Below are 26,940 nucleotides of genomic sequence, written 5' to 3' on the forward strand. Positions count from 1 at the left end.
CAGATATCACACCCCCGTCGTAAGATTGTTGTTGATATTATTTACAAATCAATCAGCAATCTGGAAACTAAAATCTAGCAACTGTTTGCGATCAACGTGAAAAAGAAAAAAAAAAACTACATATACTTTTATACATTCTATCCTAATTTTCAAATCTCAATTACTATAGACATACCTCAATTTACTACATAAACATAGATAACACATTTTTATATATAAACATAGATAAATCATTTTTAACTTCACTTGTTCCGAACCTTATTATTATTGTAACAATTTATCAATTCTTAATTCAAAGAAACCAAGTTGATATTTTCTTTTATAAACATGTTAAAATATACCCTAGTATTATTCCAATGATGACAGTAAAATTATTAAGTTTCTTATATATATATAAAATTATATTCTTAACATTCCTTTTAATTAATGATGCTGCAGCAAGATTTAAATCCTTGGGAGACAAATACCTAAATTTACCACTTACCTCAAATATTTGTTATCCAATAATTTCTCTATCTATTTCAAATTACATAAACATCTTATTTGCACAAAATTGTAAAATGATTATGAAAAGCAAAGAAAACTATCTAATTATTAACTATACAAAATGTTCGTGAAGATGAACAGTAAATTAATGTTCAAAGTTCACAAGTGGGAAGTCTGGATAATGCATCCGCGTTTGACAGTTTTTTTCCAGGGCAATGTTCTATTTCGAGATTATATTTCTGCAAAGCTATGGCCCGTCGTTGTAATTTGGACGATTGCGGAGCATTTCTCACTATAAAGGCTAGAGGATTATGATCAGTCACAATTTTCACCGATGAACCGAATATCCAAGGTTCAAACTTCTTCAATGCCCATACTATAGCATAAGCTTCACGCTCTATAGTCGGCCAGCTCTGTTGAGGTTTCGATAATTTCTTGCTCGCGTAGCAGATGGGAAATTGCTTCTCTCCCCTTTGCTGTGACAAACATGCACCTATTCCGATTTGGGATGCATCAGAATGAATGACAAACGGATCCTGCAGTGTTGGGGTGATCAGCTCCGTTGACATCGCTAATCGTTCCTTCAGTTGTTGAAATGTTGACTCATGAATTTCTTTCCATTCGAGTATTTCCGGTTGTTTATTTTTCGTGAGTTCTGTGAGTGGGTAGGCGATCTCTGCATACCCTGGGATATAATCGCGATAATAATTACATAGTCCTAACAGACTTTTAAGATCTCTTTTCGTTTTCGGCGTTTCCAGCTTCTTGATTGCCTCTATTTTCTCGGGATCTGGTTGATGTTTTCCTGATCCAATGATGTGTCCTAAATATTTAATTTGAGAATTTGCAAACGAACATTTCTTCGAATTGATAGTAAATCCTAGTGACTCTAGTTTGGTAAAAACTTTATCCAGATGTCGGAGATGAGTTTCGAAATCCGTGGAAAATATAGCTATGTCATCAATATAGGCTCTTGAAAATTGTTGAAATTCTTTCAGCGCGTTATTCATTACTCTCTGAAAAGTTGCTGCTGCGTTCCTTAATCCAAAGGGTAGCACTTTAAACTGATATTGACCTCGATGAGTTTTGAACGATGTGTACTCTTTACTTTGTTCCTCCATGGGAATTGCCCAATATCCTTTCAGCAAATCTAAAGTTATTATGACGTTGGCTCTTCCTATACTGTACATTAAATCAATGGCATTTTGCATAGGAAAGTCATCTGGCTTCGTCACTGCATTCAAAGCTCGATAATCTAAGCACAATCTGATATCTCCATTTTTTTTTGCTTACACAAACTACTGGATGAGCTATTTCTGCATTACTTTCTTCTATTAGTCCCGATTTCAATAATTCTTCTACTTCTTCATCGACCTTGGGTTTCAATGCTTCAGGAATCCTATAAATGTAAGGTTTCTTCCTCTCCATATTGGGTATTAATCTAATTTTATGAGCATCAACTTTAGCTATTTTCAGCTTTCCGGTGAATAGTGCTCGGTGTTTGTTGATAAGAGCTATCAATTTTCTTCTCTGCTGCGGATTCAAATTTTCTAAATTCAGATTTGCATCTATTTTAAAATCTTCCAGGGGGGTCGAGAGATCTTTTCCTGGTAAAGTTATAATTTCTCCAAATTCTTCTTCATTTTCAAATATCACTCCAACTGCATTGACACTAGCTTGGAATTTTCTAATTTTATTTGCATGAACATGTTTGATCTTTCCATCAGGTAGTTTTACTTTATAGGAATGAGGTGGGCAATGATTCACGATTTCTCCTGGACCAGTCCATCGTGCATAGAGTTTGTTATTTGAATCTGGTATGAGTAAATAAACTTGTTCTCCGATTTTGAAATTTTTTGGTATTGATCTCCGATTAAAGTACTCAGCATATTTTTGTTGTTTATCACTTGCAATTAAATTGGCTTGTTCGGCTGCTTGTTCTAACCTTATTTTTAAAAGTTGTAAGTAATCCACTGCCGATTCACTTAGTGTGGTATAGGTATTTCTCCTGACCATGAAGACTTCAGTACTGCTAAAGGACCTCTTGGTTGTCTTCCATACATCAGCTGAAATGGTGAGACACCCGTGGTGCAGTTTGGTACTTCTCTGTATGCAAAGAGCAGGTATGGGATGTGTTTATCCCAATTCGAAGGATCAGTCCTGATGACATGATGTAACATTTGCTTGAAGGACTTGTTCCATCTTTCTACTAATCCATTTGAAGCACTGTAAACAGGTGTAGAGAACCTAGGGTGAGAACCTAGTCTTTTCTGGAATTCTTTAGTTAATTTTGAAACGAAGTTACTTCCGTTGTCACTAGCTATTGTATTAGGGATTCCTGTTCTCATGAAAATCTCCAAAAGCGCGTCGCAAGTGGCTTTTGCTGTCAAGCTTCTCAGTGGAATGGCTTCTGGCCACCGGGAATGTTGATCTACCAGACATAACACATATTTATGTTTCCTAGCAGAGGAAGGTTCAATAGGTCCAATAATGTCGATGTTAACTGTTTCGAAAGGTAATCCTGGCCTTCTGACCGGTGTGATGAATATCTTGTCAGATCGCTTTTCTGGACTTTTCAACTGACAATCTTTGCACGTTTTACAAAAGGTTTCAACATCTTGTGCTAATCCAGGCCAATAAAATGAATATCGTATTCGCTCCTTTGTTTTTCTTATCCCAAGATGTGCACCGAAAATGGAACTATGTGCTAATTCCAACACTTGTGCTCTTCTACTAAGTGGAAGCACTAACTGAAAAACATTCTGTCCTAATATTTTTTCTTGGTGATGTAAAAGATGATCAATAAATAAATAATTTCCTTTTTTTTCTATTGCTAGCTTCCATGCTTCTCTCAGCGAGGGACAGTTAACTTGCTCTTCGCGTAGGCGTTCAGCAGACGATAAGTCTGTGTTTACATAAACACTCGCCTTCTTCCCTTCCTCCTCTTCGTTTTTCTCCTCCATAAGCATTAGCGGGGGGGAATTGACGCTGTCGTTTGACTGTGCATTGGCGAATAAAGTTTGTAAGTTTTCGCTTCCGTAATTATTTCTTTCTGCGTTTGGTTCTTCTGCCGCAGGATTAATCAACAGTTCGTATATTTCTGGAGTTATTAGGCAAGGCACATTTAGCTTATCAGTCACTGCAATTAATGTATCCACAAAATAAAATATATTGCTTCCATGATCTTTATGGTAAATAGGTACACGGCAAACTTTTGCTTCAATTGGTTGTCCGAAAGCAGGTGTTAGCAATATTTTACCTCCTTCTCTCTCCTCTAAATTTGGAATGAGCGATGAATGTACGATCGTTATCTGCGTTCCAGAGTCTACGATAGCTTCGATTTTCTCAGAGTTAATAAAAATATCTACTTTTTGCAGTGGTTGAACGATGCGTTCTGCGAATTCAGATCGTAGATGGGATGAGTCTACTTTAGCTACGATGGCTTCTTCTTTTGATGTTCTGTTTGAATTTTTTTGAGTTTTGGAATCATCCTTTCCCTTCTTATTTACTGCAGTTTCGTTCTTTCTTCTTTTGTCTGGACAATCTCTTGCGATGTGTTGATAATTTCCACAAATATAACATTCTTTTCTTCTCACGTGAAATCTTTCGTGTTTTGGATATTCTTTTCTCATGGGTGGTGGAATATATTTGTCGTGTGCACATGTTGTATCCAGGAATCTCGGTGATCGCTTAATTCCATTTCGAACTTCGTCGAAAGATTTTCCTTTGGCCGTGAAATAAATATCACATTCTGTAGCTAATTCTTGACGCTTCAGCCATTTATTTCCTCGGCGTATTGCGACGTGTGCAGCTGTTTCTTCATCTAATGCTTGGAATAATTTATCGGAAATAATTAACTCCTTGAGTGTTTCGAAATCCTTTACTTCTCTTGACTTGCAGTAATAGTCCCATGTAGCTGTTAGTCTTGAAGCGAACTGGATATGCGTTTCGCCGGAATAACGTTTAGTTTTTCTGAAGTTTTCTAAACAGGTTTGAGGAGTAGGTTGATATTCCTTCAGAACAAGAGTTTTCACTTTTTCGTAATTTTGCAGATCTTCCTCCTTTATATAAACAAGAACATTTGAAGCTTTTTCTCCAATTAATTTCAATAATATTTCTGATTTGTATTCTTCAGGAACCTTCTTGTGCTTAAATGCTCTTTCGATAGAATCGAAAAATATATTCCATTCTTCTGCTCTCTTCGGTACTGGTATAGTCAGTGTTTCTACTCCTTTGATCAGCTTGTCCAGGGAAATTTCGGTTTCTCGTTCTGTGTTTTGTATTAAAGGTGTTGGACTTCTACTTCCTTCATTTTGAGTTGCTCGAATCTTCGCTAGTTCTATTTCGTGTTCTCTTTCTGTTCTTATTCTTTCTTCTTCCATTTGCATTCTTTCCATTTCTTCTTTTCTTTTTCTATTCTCCACTGTAGTAATCAGAATTTCTTTCACGAAATCAGCATCTTCGATGTATTCCTTGCTATTCTGGAGTTTGTGTTTCAGTTCTACCAGCTTCAAATCTGGGGATGCTTCTTCGCCAATTTCCAATAGAACTGTTACTAAATCCTCTTTCTTTGCGTTTTTGAACATTTTGTTCTATTTTCCTTTAGAATCAAGCCTTTCAAACTCTCGATTAAATAATTCTCACGTTTTTACTCTCTTTTGCAAATGAACACTTCTTTCGTTAGTTAGGCTTAACTTTACGCCTCTTCCGTTTTCAACGCTCTAAGCTTCTAACCTCTCTGGTTCTCGTAAGATAGCGTGTTGTGATGACTTCATGGTTTAATAAGGCACCATTTAGCAAGACGAAACAAACATTTATTAAATATATAATTCAAAGCATAATATAATAGTTACTCAGAGCAGTACGTCGCTCCTACCGCATAGTACAATCTACTACCTTCCTCTTCCGAGGCTAACATGCAACTCCTAATAAATACATTAACCCTTCTCGAAGAAGAGCTACCTGCGCCAAGCATGCTCTGTTGATCGCCAAACAGTCGCCAGATATCACAGGAATCGAACCACAGACCTCGGTAATACTGTCCCAGCGGGGAGAACCACTACACCACGAAAGCACGCAAGGAAGGCGGGAGAGATACCATATAGTGCAAAATCATTATTTAAGATAAAACTGCGCTAAAGTTATTTTTAAAATTATAAAAGACAACGTTTGGTACTAAGCTGCCTAAATGAACTCTGCAGTATCTCTAGGTAAACCACGATGTTGCTAGATACATTCGTTTATTCATTAAGAGCTTTTAGTATTGGTCATTAACATCATCTGACATTACAAACTATGCTATATTTTTCGCATGTCAAAGCTATCTGCATAAGTCTCTTTACATAAAAGCTTATTAAGCTTACAAATGTACTCAGACAATCATCAAAAGCCCTGCATGACAAAACGTGTATTGAAAGAACATTAGAATATTTGTTCGTTCGTCATATTTAGAATACAAATTTTTATTGAAAGCAACCTGGTATTTCTTCCATCTATAAGTGCAGGATAGATATGGATATAATATAGTAGCTTTTATTTCATAAATAACTACTTTATATCAAATAGGAAGGCTTACTGTGTATTAATAATAAGAACTAGATCAAAAGAAGATTGAATACGAAATTGCACAATAGTCGGAATTACTGAAGTGAATTATAAGATGGCATTCCAGACATATAGGATATCCAGCAATCTCTATGTCATCCTATTTTCCTTGCATTTGCTTTGTAGTATATGAAGACTCCAATGTTATACTGATATATCTAAGTAAACGCCTCCAGAGTTCTCTCAGCTATTTGCATTTCTTGCCATTCTTTGTCCCACCCTAAATTTGAGTACTGCCTCTGCCTTAGCGATCTCAAAGGTAGAAAAGTTGTAGCTACCTGAAGGGAAACGTTAGTAACGTTTCACTGCGTCTTCATTTACCATTTCTTTCTGAAACTCCGCAAGAGGAGAGAAGCATTTCCATTCTATCCTATTAAGTAGAAAATATGAGAGTCTTAAAAGAGGATTTACTCCTTGACTTCGGAAAGATTCTCTGGAGGATTTATAACCATACTTCCCAAGAGTGAACTATATCTTTTAAATAAAAACGAATATTTTTATGTCAGCCTGAATAGCAACAACTTGAAGGCTTGCTAAAGAAAGGAACGGACCGACTGTCATATGAAGCGTGAAGGCCTATACACCACAATTACTTTCATTAGCAACATTGTCCTTCTTCATTAACAACACTGTCCTTTTTCATTAACAACATTAGCAAAACTGTGCATTAACAACATTGTCCGTTAAACAATATCTCTTAAGATCTTGGCTTGGCTATCCGCTTTGAGAAATACTTCCTGAAAAGCAAGACTTACAGGTTGATGCACATCGATGCAATTTTTAATATTCAAGGGACCCTGGAAACCGCGGCAGTTCCATGAAATAAGAGTGGCCATTACAAACGTTTATTTTGCCGATGATGATTCTTTACCATTTGCGAAAAGAGACATTTTGGAGTTTTCAGTCTTTCATCAAATTCCATTAATTTCATTGGCCATTACAAACGTTTATTTTGCCGATGATGATTCTTTACCATTTGTGAAAAGAGACATTTTGGAGTTTTCAGTCTTTCATCAAATTCCATATTAGCAACGTCAACGCTCATATTTGTGAGGAAGCTGTAGATTTGACACCGGAGCTAAATATTCTGATAGTTAAATTTCAATTTAACTATCAGATCAAATTCCATATTAGCAACGTCAACGCTCATATTTGTGAGGAAGCTGTAGATTTGACACCGGAGCTAAATATTCTGATAGTTAGCCTGTTTTTAAATTGTGTTGGACATATTTTCTTTGGTTGTATTTTTTTGCTTTGGTATGTTATTTTTAAGCTAAACTTTGTAACATAAACATGATTATTTTTTGTTAGTTGCAGTAACTTCTGGGGATTGTCTTATTTGCGTTCTCTAAATCAATAGTCCCGTTTCTGCTTTGGATACTTAGACCTTGTTTGCGTTCGTCCTGATTTAACCGATTATGCAACAGTATCAGCGAATGAAACGTTCAAATGTGACTATATACTAATTATAATTCTTCTAGCTTCTACATCTAGATGCTTCTAGTAACGTTTAGTGACTGTACGTCTGGCTTTAATTTAGTGCACTAATGAAAAATGTTGTGTGCTCCCCCTTAATGTTAAGACACATTGGCAACAGCTGGCCTTCCATAGAGCATCTTGCCCATTTTGGCTTACCACGATAAGATATTTTTGAGTTGTCAAAACGCTGACACTGGAAGCATTCTATAGAACTAAAAATGTACACGTACGATCTTACAGGACAGTAAAGACATCCGGCCTTTATACGTTTCGGCAAATCAGGAGAGTTGAAGATCAGGATAATATGCTTTGTATTATTGATCAACTGCTTATCTGTACGCATCTTGATTCACTTGGAAGTGCGGATATTTTGTTTTACGATAAATTCTTTCTCCTAGCCTCAAAGAAGATCCAATTCTGAGATTATTGCAGGAAAGAATTTTAAAAATCATACGCTCTGATACTGTATTAGCGTGTCAAAGTTTATTTAAATCAGGAAGGGTTGCAGACTGTCCGGGAGAAAGTTTCAATTAGTCAGTCACTTGAGCTAAGTCTTTGATGTTCTTTGGTTCGCCCACGCAGAACGCTATATATTTTTGAATAACAAATGGTGACATTTTTTGAAGTTCGCCTATTGTGTTACCAATAACTGCAAAAAGAGGCAGCGATTTGTTATAATTAGCATTGACATGGAACTTGTTTTAACTTATTTGGATATATTAATTAACGTTTTTGCTGTACAAGATTTACTAAAGATTTCAATATTTAAAACATAAATATGATTCGCACCCTGCCACCTCATCCACCACAAAGTCCAACAGGGCAACGCAAATTTCTACTCCAGGGCTAACCAGATCTATCCTCTCACTGAAATACTACATACAGCTCTCCCGTACGCAAAAACTTCTGATCAGTTATCCCCAAGCCAGTGATCCAGAGACAAATGACACTAGCGGAGACAGCTGGCTGTGTCACATCTCAGTGCAGCTTTCAGTACTGATCGTGTCCCGTCTCAGTGCAGTTTTATGCAGTACAGATCCTGAAGACGTAAAATGCTATGCTGAATAGAGTGCAACGCATTAAATAGTCGTTTGACTCTTCAGCTTAAGCGCGATGTAAGGTAACTGAAAGAATCTTAATCAGGTCTTAAGGTAATTTACAGAATCTTAATTGGAGCTTCATGAATACAGTGATGATTATTGCAGGGAGTTTAGCAGAAGGCTATCAACGACTATTAACAAGCAGAGCACACACATATGCTGTTTGACTTTTCTTGATTCGTTTTACTAGCGAAAAGATCAGATCAGTTTGAAGTACAGTGGAAACCCAATGTTTAACCATAGGTAATGCGAGTATAGTTCAAATTGACTAATTGTTTAGACAGCAATACACTACAAAGCTTCACAATGGACCAGAGAGGAAAAATGTTTTGGAAGTGGTGTTTTCTGCGCAAAAATACATTCAGAACAACTGGTACATTTAGCTTCTACAACGATTTAGAAAGTCCGTTCCTTTCTCACGTAAATTTAAAACTGTTAATGCCTTTCGCACTTTCTGTAAAAATATACACTCATAAATCCCCGATAACGCATGTGCGATTTGAATAAAATGCTTACTTTTACAAAATATTTGTGCATAATATCCATTATTTACTAGTTTCTTTATACAAGGTTTAATAATCCAGGAATGATTTTATGCAAAATGTTTTAACGCAAAGCTATCGGCTCTGTACATTTCTTCTTTTTTCCTTGCTATTTCTTTATCCAAAGTTTCTGTCTAGAAATTCGTTTCTTAAAATTTCATTTATACGAAGTTTGTTAATGCAATATAAAGTTAATCTATGAATGTTCCTTTAAGCAAAGTTTCATTCTATTACGTTTTTTTATGTAAGATTTGAATTTCGTATTGTACACGAATTGTTTAATAATACCGACCCATTATTAATTTTTTTATTTTTCTTGTGAATGTATGATATAGCTGTTTCTTTAATTTGGTGCACATATTTTCTCTTTTCTACTTGACAGGTAGTTAGTTGATAATCTATTTTTTTTCTTAATTATTTCTTTTTATAATTTCTTGGTTTTTATTGCATAGTAGATATAAGTTTCTGAAAGCTTTAAATGTTTTACTTGCTAAAGAATTGTTGATGAAGATGTAATTTGGATCACCCCTTTTCCCACAGTCTGAGGATACGATATTTTTTACATGGAAATAGTATAGAAGTGCAATGGCCTGTAAAATACCAATTTATGTGGTGTTAACATAATTTTTTTTGTACTGAGGGAAAAAATAAAAAGACTTCTTCCATATTCTCTATACTGTCTTTCTTCTACCCATAGTTGTTTTCATAGACATTTAAGTTTAGAATTGAGATTTTTCCCTAAGTTTTGCTGAAGCCTAAAATTTTCGCTTCATCACAAGTCATAGCCGATTTTGCTGCTTCGTCTGCATTTTCGTTTCCTGATATTCCTAACCCAATACTTGCTTTTATACTACATATTTGCCATATGCAGGTACAAGAACTTTGCTTTTACCCCCAAAATATTTTGAGGCGAATATCTAGGTGAGATACTGTAATACCAAAATATTGTTGTAGTAATAGTGATATATGTTTTATTATATTTAATTTTAGCATTACAGATTGACAGTTAAAGTATATTTCAATATCTTTTAAACAATTTTTAATGCAGTATGCAAGGGTCATTTGGATAGCAGAGAGCTAAGTTTGAACTATACTATATGCATTTAGAAACCAATCTTTTAGAATTACTTTATTTTGAGGAAATTTTAGAGTACCGCAAGCACATCCTACACGTGGAACCATCTGACCGAAGGAGTACACGTATGTACTCCTTTGGTCTTTATGTGTTGGGTTGTTCAATAGATTTTTGTAATTGTCCCTGGTTTTCTTTTATAAGGTTCACATGAAGATTCATATTTTGGGTGTTCTGCTTTCGTCTTTCATGTTATAATTTTTTCTGAGTCTTAAGATAAGTCATTAGGGTTTTTGAGGCAGGAAACGTGAAAAATGCGCAATGCCCTCGCTTGGACTCTAATCTGGACCTTTCGAATACGGGGCAAGTGGGCTACCGTTACACTACGAAGGCATGCTGGAAGGAGGGAGAAAATACCTTACAACTTCTTTAGCGTCTTCAGTCTGCGTTGTGAGGTGCAAGAAGGATATTCCCAGTTGATAATACATTACTGAGTTGGATTTAATTCCATAGTAGCTGATTATTCGAAGGAGAAAAGGGGGATGAATTATATGTAATCGCTTTTCTTTCCTTTTCGTCACAGGTTGGGTCCATTCTTCTACCGCATATAGTACTATGTTTTATGTTACTGAATTGAACAGACTTTTTTTGAATATATGATTTAGAACCCTAATTGATGCCCTGAACTCTTCGTAAATTATTTCCAAATTTGAAGTTTTTAAACTTATGGATTTAAGATGATCTATCCAACTGAGCTTTCTATCGATTGATTTTCCGAGGGAACTACTTTGTCTAAAATTTCGATTTTTTATCATTCTATTGTAACTTTAGGAAGTTTGAGATGTTTTATGCTGTATTAGAAAAGATAATTGCTTTAGATTTACCTTGGTTTATTGTTAGTTTTAGTCTGGTGCATTTCCGAATAGGCTGAGAGTTTCATTTGTGTTTCTTTCTAAATGATCTCCCGCTTTTACTGCTGAGACAGAAGCTGCATCCTCGACGAAGACACCTCCTGTAAGCTATTGAGGCCAATTTTAAGATGTAATGGAATAGAATATTATGTTCCATAAAACTGCGCTTAAGTGTGAGCCTTGTATCAGTATCTCTCTGGATGATATGATGATATTCAGTGATACGGTTTTTGTAATGAATTATGCTTTTTCTACTTGACAGGAAGTATTGAAGGAGTAGAAATTCTTAGCGCATTTTGATTCTCTAAAGAAATAGTTTAAAGTTTTTCATGACTGAAAACCAGCAGAGAGTGGAAGTGTTTTCTTAAATTTAAGCCTACTAATGTTGCATGATGTTCATTACATTAGATTAGGCTTATTGCAAGGTCTATAGCATGAGTATTTCACTTGCTATGTGTAAATCAATGATGATTTGAGCTGATGATATTGACGGTTATTAGTGGCGTAATAGGCTCTTTTCAGGATTTTCTCTATTGTTGCGTGGAGGTGTGTTGGTGGATATTATACTGAGTTCTTTGGATCTTAAACTTTACTGAATAAAGTGCTTTATCTTGTCTTAAAGCTGTTAGGAAAAGTGTTCAATTCATGTCCAATTCAGTATTCATGTGTGTTCATGAATTAGATAAATCAGTGAAGAATTTCTTCTTTTAATTATGAATAATTTTAATAAGAATATTACTAAAGTTAATTGGACCTTTGCGTTTGGCTGCTTATTTGCTACTTTCTGCAATTTTTTGCACTGTAAACGAATATCGTTGGTAAATTTAGGGTATATTTAGTAATGGAACTGAGAACTAACGCAACATCATGTATTAGACGACGATTTGCAACAGCTTGGTTCAGAGCAACAGAAACAACTAACATGGCTTGTTTAGGGTTAATCATGTAAAATCGTGTCTCTAAAATATTGTTTTCATTTCTTATGTAAATTGTTATTAATTTGTATTCGGTAAAGCTGGACAGGAAAAAAGGAGATAAGGTAGAAATTAGCATGGAGTAACATAACTTAATTAAAATAAAAATTTCGATTTTCTAAAAGTAACAAAATTTAAGTTTCATAAAAACACTTTTTTTTTACAAAACTTCTGCATTGATTTAAAAGATACCAGTTCAAATGTAACATTTTTTAATGGAATACGTTCAATATTAGATGTAAGTATTTTCTAAGACGTTAATTTGAACTGAGGTATATGAAACACATTCTAGGTCACATTCATATTTCACAAGCTTTCTTTATGAGAATGTTAAGATATAAATCAAAGGAAAAGTCTCGACATAAAAATTCCCTTCTTCCAGGCATTCTTTATCTGTGAAAATAAAAAAGGAATCGTTATTAACTCTTCCTAATGGGGGGAGGGGGAAAGATTTGCTAAACCTAGCAAAATATAAAATACGTTTCAAGAACTGCTTTCTAGTATCACATAACATTTCTTTTCTAATCTAGCTGACAACGCATCTTGTCAAAGACAAGAGGGCTTAACTTATTTTTATCTGCGTAAACGAAAAACAGTGCTTCAACCGCATGGGTATAACTGAACTGAACTTCGAAAAAAACAGTAGCGTAGGTAGTTGCATTCTTTCTCTCACCGTTCTGCCTGAGGGACATAATAAAATTTTATTTGAAATGTTCTTGGAACCAGACGCCGGTTGCCCCAATAGAAAATAACTGTTTGCAAAAGCATCTTTTTCCTTCGGCTTCATTTAGTGTACTCGTGGAGCATTTTGTTTCGGATGTTTAGTAATAGAAAACACAGAATTTCCAAAATATTCATTAAAATTTGCTTATAGGCTTCTCTTGACTTAAACGACAGTAAAATGATAAGTTTGGAGATAAATAGAAATTTAGACATGAGCTTTATAATTTTATGTATTTGTTCATCAAATTTAAGTAAGTTTAATTTAATAATAAATTTAGTCAATCATATTTTAATAGTCAGTGATTCTGTAGAAGCTGGATAATATAAAATACAATTAACTGAATGACGGTACCCATTTTAGGCGTTAATCAATTAGAGGCGAGTAATTTCACCTTTACGATGACTTTATTTAAGGCAGTATAAGAAGCATTATGGTTAGCAATTTTTTCCTATGCGAAAGAACAGCATAAACATTGCTTCCTGCAGCGAAGGGATCTATGTTAGTAGCTCTCGTAATGCATAGAATTTTATTGTTAAAATAACATAAATCTAAGGTTGAAATTTGCATGATTTACATAGTTTAATGAAATGTTAACACATTCTATAAAACTCTGTTTTAATAAATTTTCTAACACGAAATTTAGAATCTACTTAGTCTCCATTTGTAGAGACGTTCAAATAATTTCAATTCGATGATCCTTACATTTAATAACCTTCATTTAGCGTTTACTGCATCTTCAACTCTTTACATTATTCAGATAAAACCATCAAACATATATATGGTTCATTTGAGGAAACTTTACCTTATTGTTATATGAATACATCTTATTATTCACATAAATATTATATAAAGTAATGCAAAATCGCATCTTATAATTCACAAATATAAAACGTACTTAAGTAAATCGATGACGGTTTGATTTTTTCCTCCAAGGAAGGATTCGACTTATTTTAGGCATTCAATGTAAAATACTTAGAAGGAGAATTTGCTTTAGTTTTCTTGGAAAAATTCCAGAATATTACCAGAACCCTTTCCTTTAAATCCTTTTACTGTCTGTTTTCAATTCATATTTTAATCTCAGTTTCCATAATCTGAAAGATATCGACATTATTTAGATTTTGATATTATATATTAACAAACTGAAGACAAAAAAAAAAAAAAAAAAAAAAAAAAAAAAATTCTTATTAAGATTTATACATTATTCTATGCCCAATAATAAAGAAAATTTTAACTTATGCTTTTAAATTTGTGAAGTTTATATTTTTATAAAGTAGAACGAAGGGAAATACGATCGGGGAATTAATTTTATGGGAAATATGATTTAATGGTAAAATTCGTAAATGTGTTCTCATATCTAAAGTATTACAATTGAAATAAAGCTTTATCTGAATTGAAATAGAGTTTTCTTTATATCAACAGCGGTTTTCAGAAGTAATTAATAGTGTTTAAGATTAAAAACAAATATTATTAAAAAATGTGAATCAGGGTAACAATTAAAAACAATGTGATGACTTCCTTGTACGGAATAGTAAATTATATGAATTTTTCTTTCATTTCATTTTAACTTCTTGGCTTGAATTAAATTTACTTCGTCAATAGCGCATAAACCACAATAGAATAAATGCACTCTTTAAAATTCCCCGTATTTGTTTACCATAGCGACACTCTGGCGCTATGTTCACTTAACAGCGTTATATTTCATTCATTATTTTAACGCAGAATGAACAAAATGTATATCATCTTAAGAATTATCTAATCGTTGCCACATATTCTATTCATAATAAATCTAAAGTGGTGTATAAAAGAAATAAAGCAAACAGCAACAACAACCAAAAAAAGAAAGAAAAGAAACAGTTTTTTGCAGACGATTTAGTTTTTCTTATTCAATTAATTCAGCTATCACTTCGTGACAAGGCAAAAATACATAAAAACTAAAAATATTTGTGTTGAAAATACTGAAGTAAATCTTAAACACTTATTTCCTTGAAAAAATTCCAGAATGGATTAAGAATGATTTAATTCGCAATAATAAAAGAAGGCGTTATTTTTGTTATTGCGAAGCTTACTTTCTCTAGATTGGTAACAAATCTACTATTCTGCTGTTTCAAATATAAACAAACATGGCCGCAACGGCAAAAATAATTAGGCTTAGCGGCACTTAAACAAGTTTTAATTTGTTGATGGTTGTAAAAATATTCCATGCAGATTTACTAAAGGTATACAAACTTTAATGGGAGGATAACAACAACATCACTGAATCACTTTTAAAGAAAAAAATGCGCAATTTACAAACATATAAGAATAAAGAAACTGAGATTACTGAGCCGATTAACAGAGTGGATATATATATATATATATATATATATATATACATATATTTATATACTTTTGGTGCGGCCGATTACAACCAAAATACGAGGTGTACATCTACATGTTGTAGCAATCCTATATACAAAATTTCAACGTTCTGAGGCTACTTGTTTTTGAGTTATGCAAGATACGTACGTACGCACAAGCGTCACGAAAATTTCTCTTCAGAACTCATTTTAAATCAGTTTTGTAATTTCGGGAGAAAGGGGTCCTTTATTCTGTTCTTACGTACAGATGTCACGCAAAAACATTGTTTGATTGCATTTGATAGCGGTAAAAATGGATATTTCCATTGAAATATGATACCTGAAATTTTTCGCGATTACAATACTTCCTTTTTACTTCGTACAAGGAAGTAATAAGAAAGCGATATCTGATCATAATAATCGAAATAACAATAAGGAAGAAAATGTTTAAATAAAAGCAATGTTTATGTTACCAATGTGGTTTAATATCGTATTTCAAAGTAAATATTATTCTTTTCTGTATTTTGAATTTCAAATCTTACGAAATTTCAACTTCATTCAAATTAGATAATTCAAGGACGAAATCTTTCGACCTCATTTAAGTTTCGAGAATTACAATCTCATGTTTCTTCTCATAAAGCTTATATTAACTAACCAGGGTTGAAAATTAAACATGTTACTAAATTTACATAAGAATTTAACGTCACGCATTTGATGGGGAATTTGTGATGGATTAATATTCCTCTCTTATATATTATTTATTCTTAGATATTACTCTTATATATTAATATTCTTATTTATATTTCAAATTAAAAACAGTACATTGCTGAACTAACTGAGAGTTTTTGAAGAAATAAATGCACGTCTTAATAATTTATATATGCATAGTTATTTATAATTATTATAAATAACTATGCATATATAAATTATTAAGATTATATCAGTTAAAGCATTCTAATCTGTAATTGATAAATGTAGGATGTAACACAAAGGATGATCTCAAATTTAAACGATAGATATGGAAAAAGTAGTAATTCTTGTAATTTTAAAACTCAAAAATTTACGGTGAAATGAAAGTACAGAGAACAAAACGCATTATTAATCACGAATATTTACAAGACATTGTGCTGAATATATACAGTAAATTGTTCATATAAACAACAATCAACTAAAATGCATACATCAAAATGCCGACAAAGTGATTTGCATACACTTTGGATCATGCTATACACTTTACTTTCTTCTGCAGCAACAATGCTAATTTTGTCGACGAGAGTCGTCTGCATATCTTAAATTATATCCATCATTGTTGTGATGCATATATTGCAGATGCTGGTCCTTCATTTCAGCAGTTCATAAAAATAGACAAATTATTCTTTGTACTATAAGAATATATTATATATATTACTTATTCCTTGTACTTTCTCCCGTCTTCCTAGCGTGGCTTCTGCACGCTGGGCATTCTGCACGTGGTGCACGTGCCTTCTGCACGTGGTGCGATGGTTCTGCACGCTGGGCCGGTATTTCAGAGGTCCGTGGTTCGATTCCCGGTGAAGGCGATTGCTCGTTTATCATCTTGTCTGCTTCCTAAAAAATACCTAATGTCTGTACAATACATGTCCGTGATTTAAAAGACTTTTATTTTGCATTCGTGTTTATTGTGTTTCCGGTCTTTTCAACGCACATTTTGTTACGAAAATTGTTACTTTCGTAAAATAATATAATAGAACCGAAAAGATTTTATGTTATCCTGGTTCAAGAATCATTATTCATTTCAAATAACACACACATCTCAAAATAAATGAACATTCGAATTCAAGTTTCAAACTTCCAAGTTTATTCAAGTCTAACATGCATTCAACTGGCACTGCCAGATTCAAGAACAAGAATTATACATGATGAAAAATTTACGCCATCTTTGGTGATTAAAATATAGTTCCAAATAAATTTTTTACAAATTTTGCTAAATTCTATTCCTTCGTGAAAAATTGCGATTATCAGGTTTCTTACAGTTTCTCTCTCTATCATTATATATATATATGTGTATATATTATAAACTTATTACAACAAGCAGATATAAATATATCTTTAACTGATATAACTTTTAATTCTTCTGATTAATGTAATTTATAATACATTCAATTTATAATTTTTATAAACATTTGCCGTAATTCCGTAATTAATAAATATGTTTGTAAAAGCTAGATGTTACGTACTTTGCTGCAGAAAAATCATTTGATCATCACTTAACAAACAGTTTTTAACTCTAATTAAAAGATTAAAGTTTGAATTTTTGAAAAGTATTTTGTTCATCCAAAAACCAATGAATCAAGAAAATATCCAGTCTTTTCGCATATTGTCTACGCGAATTGACGTCTTTAAAATTGGGATTTCGATTAATGCTAAATTATCATTTTGTTGATGTTATACGTGATCTTGATCCTATTTGCCAGTGCCTGTTTAGCTTTGTTTATAAAACTGTTTTTGAAGTGATATTATATGTCTGTCCTTTAATTAGCAGCTGTTGTCTGAAAAACGCATTTATTCAAATTCGATGCTTTTTTTCATCTTTTCTCTGTCTTTCTCTGCTGTTGATAAAAATACTTGAAGTTCTGAAATACAAAGCACACTTAAAAATTTTGTTTTTATGTCAGAAAAAAGGAAACATTACTATTTTATTAACGAGCTAACTTTCGATTTATAATCAGATAATTTTAAATATTTATTTTAACCATCCGCACCAGTTGCCGAGATACTGGTAATTCAACTAAGTTCGAAACAAGTCGAAACAAATTGACTTGAAAGGAAATTTCATGTTTTCCCCCATATATATATATACGCGCATATGAGCCGTTTTAGTTTAGAAAGTTTTCTACAAAGACCTTCCCTAAAGATACAGTCCTCATGAATTTAGTTGTATTCAAATAACATAACATTCTTTCAGTAAGGGAATGTTTTTGTGGTTGAGTTGAAGTGTGAAATACTTTTGTAAAATTAAATTGCTTGCATTATTGTTTTTCTCCCTTTCTTTCATTTTCTTTCAAGAATTCCTTCCGAGAGAATATACCTCCTGCCACATTACAGAATAAAACGAGAAGTGATTTTAAAAATTGCTCACAAATCATAAACAGAAACGAGCAAAATAATAAGACAATTCTGTCAGTTGAATGCGTGAATCTTTGAACAAAATTGTTTTGTATTTATTTCTAACAACTGTGTGAACGACAAAAGCAAGCACTAGTCCTTCAGTTTTAATTTGGAACAAATCAAACAGTGAGATACAGATTTGCTTTGTTAACAGAAGATGGAGGAAATAGTTGCATAGAAATAAATAAAAATAGATATTTTTAAGAAGAAAAAAAGGAAAAAATAGTTTTCCGGTTATGATTTTTAAGAACTTAGTTGTTAAGAATTTTCGTATAATTATAGCTAAGTTACTGCGACTTAACGTCTACGCAATGAAATCCATTATGTAGAAAACAAAAGCACTAAAAATAAAAAGTAAGTTATAAAAGCATTATTTCACGCTAAAACTAAAAAGTTACAAAGAGGAGCGTTTTTAACATAGGGTCCACTACGACCAGCAAAAACAATTAGCTTCAACACAAATAATAGAAGTAGGAAACTCATTTAAATAAAGAAAAGACTACTTGAGCTTAAGACAACCATGAAATTAAAAGTTTACGATCACTAGAAGGCTAAATTTATAAAAAGGCAATGCTGACCAAAAATATCCACTAATATTAGGCAGATGATATTAAAGAAGCATGGCTGGTTAGACACTTGTCCCTCTGAACGCATATTATTAAATCTCACTTTATTAAAAATGTTTCTTCTACTTTGTTCTAGTCTGATATTCAGATAATTTTCTAAGATATTCTAAAATTTGAAAAATTTCTAAGAAAATGAGAAAATTTTTCTTCTTCATTATAATTACCTACATAACGTTTTTTTTTTTCAATAAGTTACTAAATAGCAGTATATCAAAATATCGAATGCAATTATAAATTAAACCTACACTGCGTATTGCCATCATCAGCCATTTGCAAGATTTAATCTTGCTATTGCAATTACTCACATGTGAGAGTTATTACTGCTGATGATGCACATTGTATATTTTCGCCTGTAGAGTTTTCTATTAATGCATGAAACATGTACCTAGACACAAATATGTTGTTAGAATTAAATTATTTAGAACAGTAGAGAGAAATGAAAGAAAAAGAAGAAAGAAAGAAGGAAGGTTGGAACGAAAATTATAGTATCGCAGAGAAATGAGAAATGTTATATATAAATGAAAAATATTTATGGAAAATTCTTATGTATTTTTTGTTGTGTATAATTATTGCGTGTTATTTTACTGTGCATAATGTATTCTTAGTTATTATATTATTTTATTGTGTTTAATGAATTTGTATTGAGCTTATTTTAAATTAATGTATAATATTTAATATTGTTAAACTTTACGGCAAAGCTCCCTTTAAGTTTGGCGGAATTGTGTTACAGTTAAAAGGGCGCGGGTGTATTTCCGTTTCTCACGATTCGGCTTCCTTGGAGGTTAGAGGTCATTGTCCAGCTGCATTTTCCCCTTTTTTCGCGGGGGTTGAAAACACGTGTTTTTCTCGTTCAGAGGCAAATAGTTCTAAGGGGCAGCGATTTTTTGACAGAGTTATAGATTGGAAACATTCTTCTGTTGCGTGGGAAAGAAAGGGTCTGTCTTCTTGTAGAAAGTTCTGAATTTCTGAGAATTTCAGTGGCGATTTATGACCTTTCTTCTAGTTGGCGAAAGGGATTCTAAGTTTCCTTAAGATTGGCTAAATTTTTTAATTTTAGTGTTGTTTGAACCAATAGTAATTTTGAGACGTTTCTTGGAGAGTTAAACCGAGGTTTCTTAAGCCGTTGCACGGAAGGCAGGAGATTCTTTTGGACTTGAAAAAAAAAAAAAAGCGATTTTTAGAGAAGACTTTTAAGAGGTTTTTGGAGCCTTAGGGGTTTGCTACCTGGACGGCGCCCCTACGGGGCCGGCCGCGGTCAGGAGGTGCTGAGATGGTGCGGAGGAAAAACGCGGCGGTTCTTCGGTGGTCGACCGCGGTATACAGTTAAGTTTTATCTCCGAGATTTCTGGGTACGGAGGGTCCGAGACTGTGTGGGTGCTCGACATGTTTGACGGCGGCAATTCTTGCGGCCTATTATTTTCAATTACGTCGCTGAGATTTCTTTTCCCATTTGTGGAACAGTCTGAACTGCTCGTTCGTGCTGGAGTATCTATTTTGCTTTCGAAAAGATGGAAATATGGAAAGTCGTCATCGTCTGAGATCTGGTTTGGTCTTTTGTCTCCAGTTTCGACCCCCTTCTCTTATCTCCAGTGGAACTTCGAAAACGGGAAGTTGATTGAGTTAATGTGCTGCTTAACGGAGGAAATTGAAAACTATGAACTATGAAAAGGCTCCGGTTCCGGAAAACAACGATGAAGATTTAGTTGTTATTGTTTCGGTGATTTGAAATTGGATCAATGGATTTGGGCAGCTCCCTGAGTCTCTCAAAGGTGGTACGCCGATTTCGTGAGTGACTTTTTATTTTGATACATAATCTTTTTAAAATTTGGAAATGTTTGATACTAAGGCAAGAGTTGACATGTTAAGTAGATAAAAAATTGAATATTTTTACCAAATTTCCAGCTGAGATAATAATTTTTTATTTAATGTTTAATAGTCAGAAGTCAATTGAACTAATTGGAGGAAGTGAATCTTTGTTTTAATATTTAAGTGCTATGTTCAATATGTTTTATTCTAAATTAGTTTTTTTAAATGAGTTTAATATTCTTGAGTTCCTGCTTAAAATGATTAAGAGCTGTGAAGTGTTTCACGATGATTTTTGTATTAATGGATTAATGTTAAATATGAGATTGGTATGAAAAAAACTATGAGTAACTTTAAAAGATTTTGTAGGGGTAGTCTGGCCAGCTATCTTAAGTTATAATGTGTGGGAATTTTCAATAAATGTGTTTATTATCTTTAATATTGTATGTTTTTTTTTGTGTGTATTAATTGTGGTCTACTGTAGGTCACCCATGTGATCCTTACGGAAACATGGTTTTTCAACCGAACCTGGGTAATTATATTGCGGTAGTAGAAAAAAAAAATTAATTTTAGTGTTGGTGACTATACGATCGGTTTGCTGAATTTATTTTAATTTGAAGAGTAGACTTTTCTTAATTGGGAGATTGTATCTTTTCCCGGTGTTTTGAAGAGTTCTTTGTGATATTTGAAATGTTCAAGGTTTAAGCTTATCTCTAGATTTAAGATTGAAATTTATGTGTTTTCAGGTTGGAGATATAAATTAGTTTCCATTTAGTGAGAGATAGCCTGTTAAAGGTTTTGTTGTGGATGTGCATAATTAATCGTGATTCTACCAAAACACCAGGGAGGATATCTTTCTTTGATGTCTTTTAGATTTAAAAGTTTTGATTTTGTACTTACAAAGTTTAGTAGTTTTTAGTAGTAATTAGTTTGATTTTTTTTTTTTTCGCGGCACCAAGCAGTCAGTTTGAAAGAGATAAAAGTTAAATGGAAAAAAAATATTATTTTTTTTTTCTACGTAACAGAAAATTGAAATTTTCGAATCAATGGGGTGAAAGAAAAAAAGAAATGAAACTATAATTCCGATGTTGAGAAAACAGCAGTAGTCACCAGTGGGCAAATCTCAATCCCCATATTCAAAATATATCGAAACTAGTATTTATGTATTTTTTACAATTTGCTTTTATAGCTATTGACTGAAATGGAAATGATTTGAGAACAAAACCAGAAGAATAAAGAATATAATTCATTATGCAAGGATGGGGAAATTATAATAAAAACGACTTTTCTTGTAATCATTGTACAAAAATTATACATTTTGAGAATTCTCTAGAATTCGGCAAAAGTATATAACTTCGCAGATTATGAAACGTAAAATCTAAAGACATCTAAATAAAAAAAAAGAATTTGAGAACCAAATTACAGTGAAAGTAAAATAATTTTGATGAAACGGATGTTTGTTGAAGATAATTATTTCAATAATATTTGGAATTCGCAAATATTCAGCTAGTTTAAAAGTATTCAGAATATAGCTGCACAAAATAGTTCGAGTGTATCTAAGGGAGTACAAATGTACCTGTATTTATCAAGAGAGGGAGATTAATATTCTTTATCAGCTTGAAATGAAATGAATAAAATAAAAGGAACGAGAAGTTTAGCAAATTTGCTGAATTGCTTTAATTCTTTGTGCGAATCTGCATTCTCTTTCAAAGAATGTATGAAAAGGAAATCTTAGTTTTTATTGGAACAGAAGACAGATATAGTAATTATTTAAAGCGGATGATTTGTGACTCGAAAAATGTTTTTAATTTACCTGCATTACAGATCATCCGCGTCTCTGCATCTCTAAATCGCAAATTATTTACACTTTCACTGTACCGCAAATCACTTATTGGAGAAACGCAAGTTGTTGCAAAGTGACTATTATCATTTATTTTAAAAAGTGGGATATTTAAAACAGTTAAATAGCATATGAATTTCATTAAAGTATTTCAAGACATTATTTTTATCCAAACGTCAGAGACATTGGAAATAGTTGGAGAGCTTTGCAATAATTTAAAAGAATGTTATAAAATTGTTTTCCCGCATTCAAAGCATGATATGTAGTTAAATTCTGCTAAATTAGTTCAAAATGTAAGAAGAAAACTAAACTAACGCTTGGTTACTAAATGTAACCAAACAGGAATAATATTTCCTCACAGGAATAATATAATCAAACAGGAATAATTTTCCAAAATTGGAAATATTTTCTATTAGTATCTATAATTAGTATTTTAATTTTCACTGCTCAAGAGCATTTCAAACTATACTTTATAAACGTAGAAAATAGATTTTTAATAAACATAATTCTTCATAACTCGAACGCACAAAAAATAAGTTCAAAATTAACATTAAATAAACCCTAGGAATTAAAGTTCCGGTTGTTCGAATTAATTAATCCTTTCTATTTTCAGCTTATCAATGCTGAAATGTAAATATGGAAATGCTTAAAACTGATTATTGTATTTGTTACGTAATTTAAATTTTTAAAAGGTGCATTTTAAAATTAAGAATCTCACATGCCAAAAGGCATTAAGCGAGTAACCAGCAATCCTTAATTTCTAAGTTTTGAGCCTCCCCTGTTATTCAAGAAAAATAAGCTACCAAATTATGCTAAACATCTTTTAGAACCCAAAGTAACAACAAACGAAATAATAGTAAGATAAACACACAGCAAAAAAGCGTTTAAATAAAAGTAACGTACTTCAATGTATTTTCACTTTCCAAAACTATGCAATTAAACTATAAAATGCATAAAAATTTGGTGTCAGTAATGATGAGGTATTTTGAGTTTTGCGATGGAAGAAACAGGGCCCATAGTGTAGATCAGGGATGGGCAAACTATGGCCTGTGAGCCAACTCCGGCCCGCCAGAAGGTTATATACGGCCCGCCGATAGAATTTTAATTTGCCGGTCCGAGGCAAATTAAAAGAAATATGTATTTATATATTATATAACATCTCCTTTTCTACTTTGTTTAAATATTATTTTTTTTTTCTTTTTTTTTCAAAGTGCTGATGATTTTTTACTTTCTCTATTTTTGTTCTACAAAACCTAAATTGACGGAAATAGCAAGCACAGATAGCTTTCAATTTGTAAAGTGTTAAAAACGAAAGTTCTTTGTTAGTTATAGCTGTAGATCGGGGCCCAAAAGCGTTATCTCTTTCTCGGGGAGCGGACATATGGAAATCCAATATAGGTGAATTAGACCGCTTAGAAAAAACTTAATATTAACTTAAAACTTCCCTGCTGAAAATGCCCCACAGGAACCAGTAAAACTTTTTATGGGTACCAAAATATTTTTATGGCTTTCTACTGACTTTTACTGGTTTCTGTTGGTCTACGTGGGGTTTTCTTACTGGATTCAAAATGCCTCATAGAAACCAGTAAAACTTTCTACTGGTACCTACAGAATTTTTGTTGATCCCTATTGATTTTTACTGGTTTCTATTGATCTCTGTGGGTTTTCCTTACTACTATCAATTGACACCCATTTTTCTACAATAGAAATCTAAATAACTTATACCTAAAACACTGACTCAAATTTATTCCAATAATTAATCGCTTCAATTAATTTATGTTCTTTAGAGATGATATGTAAAAACCTTTTGTAATAATAAATTATTAATATAGGTAAATGGTATTTTTATATATTTTTTCTATAGGAATTCAGTTTCATTAAATTAGTTTTTTTAATAAATAGATACTTATAATTACGTGTATATGAGTATGAGTATATTCATACTTATTCACAGAGATGGAATTTTTACAGTACGAAAGTTAATTTATCTTTTTTACATCAAGAACTACATATAGTATAAATACCTATCATGTTATAGATTTTATTTATATAAAATCTGTGAAAGATTATATAGCACTAAAAGTGAGATACGGAATAAAATATTATACGCTATGAGATAGTTCCTTAATTCCCGAACTGTGGGTTAAGAATCGATATTTGTTGAGACTTGTAAATTTTTTAAGTTCGTTTTGTTACAATATAATTTATTGTATTTTGGGTATTATTAAGTTCATTACATTTTATATTCATGTTTCATTTATATTCTGAGAGATGCAGGTAAAATTGAAAGTATTGTAAAGAGATGGGTCGACACAGTGTTTGTATATTATTATTTCTTCACTGCATTATATTCTAGAATTCATCCTTTCTTCCACGCAAAACATCTATGTGTATGCGTGTCATAATAAGCTGCAGGATGTTGCTATCAGTGGTAAGCGAGTTTTAAGGGGATAGCAAATATGCTAAATTTGAAATCTACATTAAGTTTATAATTTGCAATTCCCTTATTCTTTTTACTTGCTTGTTAATAGTTTTTCTCTTCTTGAAAATTAGGGTTTCATCTAGTTTTGTTTAAATTTGGTTTAGTGCATTGTAGGTAACTTAAAATTTAAGCAGATGCTAGAAAGTACTATCCCTTGGCAATACATTTCTCATTAGGTATCAAATTCTTAAATAAGCTGATGTGATTAAATGCCATTGTTTAATTTCCCAATTAAAGAACTGAAATACAAATATATGCAGTGAGATACAGTACTATATGTATATATTTAGAATCAAATCAATAATATATATACAATAAAAATCATGATTCGCAGCCATCAAATGATATGTATATATAAATGTATGTGATATTTTGGCAGTCGTGAAGCTCAGCATCAAAGTTCAGGCATGGCGTTTCGCAGAGTGGTAAGGAGGATATCCAAAGACGACACAAGTTTATTTAGCTTTTAATTGCCCATTTTTATTTACTCCAATTAGCAGATAAATTTCCTTTAGCACTCTTTAAATTACATTTCCATAGTGGTTTTAACAAAGTATGATTGAATTTAAACATTATGCGTCATAACTTATCCTAACAGAGGAAGAAAAGATGGACAGGGCAGCGCAGAGTCTTGGAGCAGCGAGATTAGGAAGCAATCTGAGTGAAAAATGGCGCGCACTCAGCATTTATAGTAGCAGTTACGTAATAGGCTAGCAAACTCTAGAAGGTACTGGTCTAGGGGGGAAGATCCTAAATTGCAAAAAGTAATTAAAGGTCCCGTGTTTGTGAAAAGCAAAGCCATCGTATTTTTTATATTTTACACATATATATATCTATATCTATCCCTCTCTCTCTCTGGTTGAATCCTTAATGAACAATAAGAATTTTAATGGCTTAGAGATGTTGAAACTCCAATCCACAATGAATAAGAAATTTGGCAGTCGAGGTAGATTTAATTTAACTTTTCTTTCAGCAAATATGTTGCTGCCACAAACAAGTTGGCACATTATTTAAGCCTATTCCAAAAGTTTACATTTTTGATAAATTTGTAGTAAGAAAAAGAAGCAGACAGACTGCAGTCCAGCTAGGCCAAAGCGTAGAAATCAAATGCGTTATATGTTATGGTGAAATCTTATTTCAGACTGAGTTAGTTTTGGTTCTCAATGCATTTTTACTTGATAATTAATACTGCTGTGAAATTACTATTGGTTGTTTTAGTTCCATTTACAACATCAAATTATGTAAGAGTCATATGACATGAATTAACCTCGAAATGATGCAGTGCAGAGAGATTACTATTTTTAGAATAGAGATAGAAAATTAATTTTACCCTGCTAATTTACTCTTTTACATATTCTTTATTTTTTTACATATATATAGATACATATATCATTCGATGGTTGTTAATCATAACTTTGATTATTATCTTTCTATTAATTTTATTTTCAAAATTATATAAAGGGAGTTTAAAATTTTGTAAAGAGAATTTATACGAATATTTTGTAATATCTTTATAGATATTGACATGCATTGAGAAGGACAGTGGCTTGTAGGCTTTTTATTTTAAAAATATAATATTTTAAAAATTTTATTTATTCGCATTGAATTTTATTTAAAATTACTCCACATGCATTCTCCACCATTTAGTTCTGTACATTTCATCGCTGCTAATTATGTACTTCTCCTGGTTCCTGTTTTTATTTACTAGTTTTTATGGAAATTTGATCTACAGTTCTATTTTTGTGTATTGTTTTCTATACGAATTCTGTATATAGATACCCATTCTATGTACGATTCTATGTATGGATATTCCG

Source organism: Stegodyphus dumicola, chromosome 7 (genome assembly GCF_044657685.1).
Source record: "Stegodyphus dumicola isolate Sdum_Otavi_A_Nest chromosome 7, ASM4465768v1".
Classification (NCBI taxonomy): Eukaryota; Metazoa; Arthropoda; class Arachnida; order Araneae; family Eresidae; genus Stegodyphus; species Stegodyphus dumicola.